This window comes from Arachis ipaensis, chromosome B1 (assembly GCF_059453495.1).
Source record: "Arachis ipaensis isolate K30076 ecotype BB chromosome B1, ASM5945349v1, whole genome shotgun sequence".
In the NCBI taxonomy this organism is placed as follows: domain Eukaryota; kingdom Viridiplantae; phylum Streptophyta; class Magnoliopsida; order Fabales; family Fabaceae; genus Arachis; species Arachis ipaensis.
In genome coordinates this window covers 22,743,948-22,751,491 of record NC_142436.1, presented here as the reverse complement: position 1 = coordinate 22,751,491, position 7,544 = coordinate 22,743,948, and the positions used below count along the sequence as shown (strand labels likewise).

At 41.6% G+C, this 7,544-nt stretch overlaps 1 non-coding gene across 1 annotated transcript; it reads right to left on the bottom strand.

The window, feature by feature from the left end:
* Window positions 1-245: 245 nt before the first annotated feature.
* LOC148575948 (small nucleolar RNA R71) lies at window positions 246-353 on the bottom strand. The gene has a single exon (XR_015903524.1). It is a non-coding gene; the product is annotated as a small nucleolar RNA R71 (small nucleolar RNA).
* Between the last annotated feature and the right edge of the window lie 7,191 nt (window positions 354-7,544).

The window sequence follows — 7,544 nt, the reverse complement described above, 5'->3', positions numbered from 1 at the left end:
ACTGCAAGTTTCATGGACTTCCATCTGAAGATCCTTTTCAGTTCTTAACTGAATTCTTGCAGATATGTGATACTGTTAAGACTAATGGAGTAGATCCTGAAGTCTACAGGCTCATGCTTTTCCCGTTTGCTGTAAGAGACAGAGCTAGAGTGTGGTTGGACTCTCAATCCAAAGATAGCCTGAACTCTTGGGATAAGCTAGTCACGGATTTCTTAGCCAAGTTCTTTCCTCCTCAAAAGCTGAGTAAGCTTAGAGTGGATGTTCAAACCTTCAGACAGAAAGAAGGTGAATCCCTCTATGAAGCTTGGGAGAGATATAAGCAACTGACCAAAAAGTGTCCTTCTGACATGCTTTCAGAATGGACCATCTTGGATATATTCTATGATAGTCTGCCTGAGTTATCAAAGATGTCACTGGATCATTCTGCAGGTGGATCCATTCACCTAAAGAAAACGCCTGCAGAAGCTCAAGAACTCATTGACATGGTTGCTAATAACCAGTTCATGTACACTTCTGAGAGGAATCCTGTGAGTAATGGGACGCCTCAGAAGAAGGGAGTTCTTAAAATTGATACTCTGAATGCCATATTGGCTCAGAATAAAATATTGACTCAGCAAGTCAATATGATTTCTCAGAGTCTGAATGGAATGCAAGCTGCATCCAACAGTACTCAAGAGGCATCTTCTGAAGAAGAAGCCTATGATCCTGAGAACCCTGCAATAGCAGAGGTAAATTATATGGGTAAACTTTATGGAAACACCTATAACCCCTCATGGAGAAATCACCCAAATTTTTCATGGAAGGATCAACAAAAGCCTCAACAAGGTTTTACTAATGGTGGAAGAAACAGGTTTAACAATAGTAAACCTTTTCCATCATCCACTCAACAACAGACAGAGAATTCTGAGCAGAATCCATCTAGCTTAGCAATTTAGTCTCTGATTTATCCAAGGCCACTCTAAGTTTCATGAATGAAACAAGGTCGTCCATTAGAAATTTGGAGGCACAAGTGGGCCAGCTGAGTAAGAAGATCACTGAAACCCCTCCTAGTACTCTCCCAAGCAATACAGAAGAGAATCCAAAGAGAGATTGCAAGGCCATTGATATAACCATCATGGCCGAATCCAAGGAGGAAGGGGAGGACGTGAATCCCACGGAGGAAGACTTCCTGGGACGTCCAGTGATCAACAAGGAGTTTCCCTTTGAGGAACCAAAGGAATCTGAGGCTCATTTAGAGACCATAGAGATTCCATTGAACCTCCTTATGCCCTTCATGAGCTCTGATGAGTATTCTTCTTCTGAAGAGAATGAGGATGTTACTGAAGAGCAAGTTGCCAAGTACCTTGGTGCAATCATGAAGCTGAATGCTAAACTATTTGGTAATGAGACTTGGGGAGATGAACCTCCCCTGTTCACCAATGAACTAAATGCATTGGATCAACTGAGATTGCCTCAGAAGAAACAGGATCCTGGAAAGTTCCTAATACCTTGTACCATAGGCACCATGACCTTTGAGAAGGCTCTATGTGACCTGGGGTCAGGAATAAACATCATGCCACTCTCTGTAATAGAGAAACTGGGAATCTTTGAGGTACAAGCTGCTAGAATCTCATTAGAGATGGCAGACAATTCCAGAGAACAGGCTTATGGACAAGTAGAGGACATGTTAGTAAAGGTTGAAGGCCTTTACATCCCTGCTAATTTCATAATCCTAGATACTGGGAAGGATGAGGATGAATCTATCATCCTTGGAAGACCCTTCCTAGCCACAGCAAGAGCTGTGATTGATGTGGACAGAGGAGAATTGATCCTTCAACTAAATGAGGACAACCTTGTGTTTAAAACTCAAGGATCTCTCTCTGTAACCATGGAGAGGAAGCATGAAAAGCTTCTCTCACTGCAGAGTCAACCAGAGCCCCCACAGTCAAACTCTAAGTTTAGTGCTGGGAAGCCACAACCAAACTCTAAGTTTTGTGTTGAACTCCCATATCCAAACTCTAAGTTTGGTGTTAGGAAGTCTCAGCAATGCTTTGAACATCTGTGAGGCTCCATGAGAGCTCACTGTCAAGCTATTGACATTAAAGAAGCGCTTGTTGGGAGGCAACCCAATTTTTATTTATCTAATTTTAGTTTCATTCTTATTGTTCTTTCATGTTTTATTAGGTTCATGATCATGTGGAGTCACAAAATAAATAGAAAAATTAAAAACAGAATCAAAAACAGCAGAAGAAAAATCACACCCTGGAGGAAGGGCTTACTGGCGTTTAAACGCCAGTAAGGAGCATCTGGCTGGCGTTCAACGCCAGAACAGAGCATGGAGCTGGCGTTGAACGCCAGAAACAAGCATAAAGCTGGCGTTCAACGCCAGAAATATGCTGCATATGGGCGTTGAACGCCCAGAACAAGCATCACTTCAGCGTCTAAATGCCAGAAATGCATGCAAAGGCATTTTACATGCCTAATTGGTGCAGCGATGTAAATCCTTGACACCTCAGGATCTGTGGACCCCACAGGATCACCTCAGGATCTGTGGACCCCACAGGATCCCCATATACCTCCACTCACCTTCCCTCCTCATAATCCTATATCACCCTCTCTCTCTGCATTCACAGTCATCCCTTCTGTTTTCCATTCACCACTCACATCCATACACCCCACCTACCTTCAAAATTCAAAATCTCTTTCCCACATAAGCCCACCCATATAGCCGAATACACACATCCCTCCATCTCCTACATATCTTCTTCTTCTTCTACTATTCTTTCTTCTTTTGCTCGAGGGCGAGTAACATTCTAAGGGTGTTAAGGATTTACATCGAGGGTGTTAAGGATTTACATTGACGGAACCTAAGGCCAGAGAAACCTCTAGAAAGAGGAAATGGAAGACAAAAGCTTCCACCTCCAAGTCATAGGAGATGGAGAGATTCATCTCAAGGGTCTATAGCTCAGTGGTAGAACATTTGACTGCAAATCAAGAGATCCCTGAGATACATCAGGGGATACATTTTCCTCCATACAATTATTGGGGAGCAACTAAGGGTGGAACATCAAGAGCACTCCATCATCCTCCATGAAATTAGAGAAGATCAAAAGAGCTATGAGGGAGGAGCAACAAAGACAAGGAAGAGACATAGAAGAGCTCAAGGACATCATTGGTTCCTCAAGAAGAAAACGCCACCATCACTAAGGTGGACTCATTCCTTGTTCTTAAATTTACTGTTTTTCAATTTTTGAGCTTTATGTTTATTTATGTTTGTGTCTTATTACATGATCATTAGTATTTAAGTGTCTATGCCTTAAAGTAGTGAATATGAATCCATCACCTCTCTTGAATGAAAAATATTTTAAAAACAAAAGAACAAGAAGTACATGGTTTCGAATTCATCTTTGAAACTAGTTTAATTATCTTGATGTGGTGACAATACTTTTTGTTTTCTGAATGAATGCTTGAACAGTGCATATGTCTTTTGAAGTTGTTGTTTATGAATGTTAAATATGTTGGCTCTTGAAAGAATGATGAAAAGGAGAAATGTTATTTGATAATCTGAAAAATCATAAAAATCATTCTTGAAGCAAGAAAAAGCAGTGAATACAAAAGCTTGCTGAAAAAAAATAGCGAAAAAAAGGGAGAAAGAAAAAGAAAAAGCAAGCAGAAAAAGTCAAAAGCTCTTAAAACCAAAAGGCAAGAGCAAAAAGCCAATAGCCCTTAAAACCAAAAGGCAAGGGTAATAAAAAGGATCCCAAGGCTTTGAGCATCAGTGGATCGGAGGGCCTAAAGGAATAAAATCCTGGCCTAAGCGGCTAAACCAAGCTGTCCCTAACCATGTGCTTGTGGCGTGAAGGTGTCAAGTGAAAACTTGAGACTGAGCGGTTAAAGTCAAGGTCCAAAGCAAAAGAAGAGTGTGCTTAAGAACCCTGGACACCTCTAATTGGGGACTTTAGCAAAGCTGAGTCACAATCTAAAAAGGTTCACCCAATTATGTGTCTATGGCATTTATGTATCCGGTGGTAATACTGGAAAACAAAGTGCTTAGGGCCACGGCCAAGACTCATAAAGTAGCTGTGATCAAGAATCAACATACTAAACTAGGAGAATCAATAACACTATCTGAACTCTGAGTTCCTATAGATGCCAATCATTCTGAACTTCAATGGATAAAGTGAGATGCCAAAACTATTCAAGAGGCAAAAAGCTACAAGTCCCGCTCATCTGATTGGAGCTATGTTTCATTTATAGTTTGGAATTTATAGTATATTCTCTTCTTTTTATCCTATTTGATTTTCAGTTGCTTGGGGACAAGCAACAATTTAAGTTTGGTGTTGTGATGAGCGGATAATTTATACGCTTTTTGGCATTGTTTTTAGTATGTTCTTAGTAGGATCTAGTTACTTTTAGGGATGTTTTTATTAGTTTTTATGTTAAATTCACATTTCTGGACTTTACTATGAGTTTGTGTGTTTTTCTGTGATTTTAGGTATTTTCTGGCTGAAATTGAGGGACTTGAGCAAAAATCAAATTCAGAGATTGAAGAAGGACTGCTGATGCTGTTGGATTCTGACCTCCCTGTACTCAAAGTGGATTTTCTGGAGCTACAAAACTCCAAATGGCGCTCTCTTAATGGCATTGGAAATTAGACATCCAGGGCTTTCCATCAATATATAATAATCCATACTTTGCCTGAGTTTAGATGACGCAAAAGGGTGTTGAGCGCCAGTTCTACGCTGCAGTCTGGAGTTAAACGCCAGAAACACGTCACGAACCAGAGTTGAACGCCAAAAACACGTTACAACTTGGCATTCAACTCCAAAAGAAGCTTCTGCACGTGTAAACTTCAAGCTCAGCCCAAGCACCCACCAAGTGGGCCCCGGAAGTGGATTTATGCATCAATTACTTACTTCTGTAAACCCTAGTAGCTAATTTAGTATAAATAAGACTTTTTACTATTGTATTTATAATCTTTGGATTATCTTTTGATCCTTGGATCAAGTCTTGGTTACTCCGGTTCCCCACTAGGGCCGAGACCAATGAACTCCATTATCACTTATGTATTTTCAACAGTAGAGTTTCTGCACTCCATAGATTAAGGTGTGGAGCTCTGCTGTTCCTCATGATTTAATGCACAGTACTACTGTTTTTCTATTCAATTCAACTTATTCCGCTTCTAAGATATCCATTCGCACCCAAGAACATGATGAATGTGATGATTATGTGACGCTCATCATCATTCTCACTTATGAACGCATGCCTGACAAACACTTCCGTTCTACATGCAAACAAGCTAGAATGAGTATCTCTTAGATATCTAATATAGAGGACCGAGTCCGAGATATTAGAGTCTTCGTGGTATAAGTTAGAACCCATGGATGGCCATTCTTGAGATCCGAAAAGTCTAAACCTTGTCTGTGGTATTCCGAGTAGGATCTGGGAAGGGATGGCTGTGACAAACTTCAAACTCGCGAGTGCTGGGCGTAGTGACAGACGCAAAAGGAGGGTGAATCCTATTCCAGTATGATCGAGAACCTCAGATGATTAGCCATGCCGTGATAGAGCATTTGGACCTTTTTCACAGAGAGGATGGGATGTAGCCATTGACAACGGTGATGCCCTATATAAAGCTTGCCATGGAAGAGAGTAGGACTGGTTGGATGAAGACAGCAGAAAAGCAGAGGTTCAGAGGAACGAAAGCATCTCTATACGCTTATCTAAAATTCTCACCAATGAGTTACATAAGTATTTCTATCTTTATTTTCTGTTTATTTACTATTATTATTCGAAAACTCCATAACCATTTAATATCCACCTGACTGAGATTTACAAGATGACCATAGCTTGCTTCATACCGACAATCTTCGTGGGATCGACCCTTACTCACGTAAGGTTTTATTACTTGGACGACCCAGTGCCCTTGCTGGTTAGTTGTATCGAAGTTGTGACAAATTATGAATTAAGATTAGAGCACCAAGTGTTTGGAGCCATTACCAGGGATCACAATTTCATACACCAGCAGCAAGGGGCGTTTTACATGCCAAATGGTGCAAGGATGAGAAATCCTTGACACCTCAGGATCTATGGACCCCACAGGATCCCCACCTACCCCACATCTCTCTCCCTCTTCTTCACCCATTCGCCAATCACCTCAATACCTCTTCCCCAAAAACCCCTCACCTATCAAATCCCACCATTCTCTTCACCACTTACATCCATCCTTCATAACACCCCACCTACCTCACCATTCAAATTCAAACCACTTTTCCACCCATAATGGCCGAAACATACCCCCCCCCTCTCCACTCCTATATAAACCCATCTTCACTCCTTCATTTTCACACAACCTAACCACTACTTCTCCCCCTTGGTCGAAACACAAAGCCCCATCCATCTCCTCTATTTCTTCTTCTTTTTCTACTCTCTTCTTTCTTCTTTTGCTTGAGGACGAGCAACCTTCTAAGTTTGGTGTGGTAAAAGCTAAAGCTTTTTGTTTTTCTATAACCATTTATGACACCAAAGGCCGGAGAAACCTCTAGAAAGAGGAAAGGGAAGGCAAAAGCTTCCACCTCCGAGTCATAGGAGATGGAGAGATTCCTCTCAAGGGTGCATCAAGACCACTTCTATGAAGTTGTGGCCAAGAAGAAGGTGATCCCCGAGGTCCCTTTTAAGCTTAAAAAGGGCGAATATCCGTAGATCCGACACGAGATCCAAAGAAGAGGTTGGGAAGTTCTCACCAACCCCATTCAACAAGTCAGAATCTTAATGGTTCAAGAGTTCTATGCCAATGCATGGATCACCAAGAACCATGATCAAAGTGTGAACCCGGATCCTAAGAATTGGCTTACAATGGTCCGAGGGAAATACTTAGATTTCAATCCGGAAAATATAAGGTTGGCATTCAACTTGCCCATGATGCAAGGAGATGCACACCCTTATACTAGAAGGGTCAAGTTTGATCAAAGGTTGGACCAAGTCCTCATGGACATCTGTGAAGAGGGCGCTCAATGGAAGAGAGATTCAAGAGGGAAGCCGGTTCAACTAAAAAGGCATGACCTCAAGCCCGTGGCTAGGGGATGGTTGGAGTTCATCCAACGCTTAGTCATTCCTACTAGCAACCGATCTGAAGTTACTATAGACCGAGCTATCATGATTCATAGCATCATGATTAGAGAGGAAGTAGAAGTTCATGAGGTTATATCCCAAGAACTCTACAAGGTGGTGGACAAGTCCTCTACTATGGCAAGGTTAGCCTTCCCTCATCTCATTTGTCACCTCTGCAATTCAGCTGGAATTGACATAGAGGAAGACACCCTCATTGATGAGGAGAAGCCCATCACTAAGAAAAGGATGGAGCAAGTGAGAGAACCTCACCAAGAGCATGAGGAAACTCCTCATCATGAAATCCCTGAGATGCCTCAAGGGATGCATTTTCCTCTACAAAACTATTGGGAGCAAATCAACACCTCCCTAGGAGAATTAAGTTCCAACATGGGACAACTAAGGGTGGAGCACCAAGAGCATTCCATCCTCCTCTATGAAATAAGAGAAGACCAAAG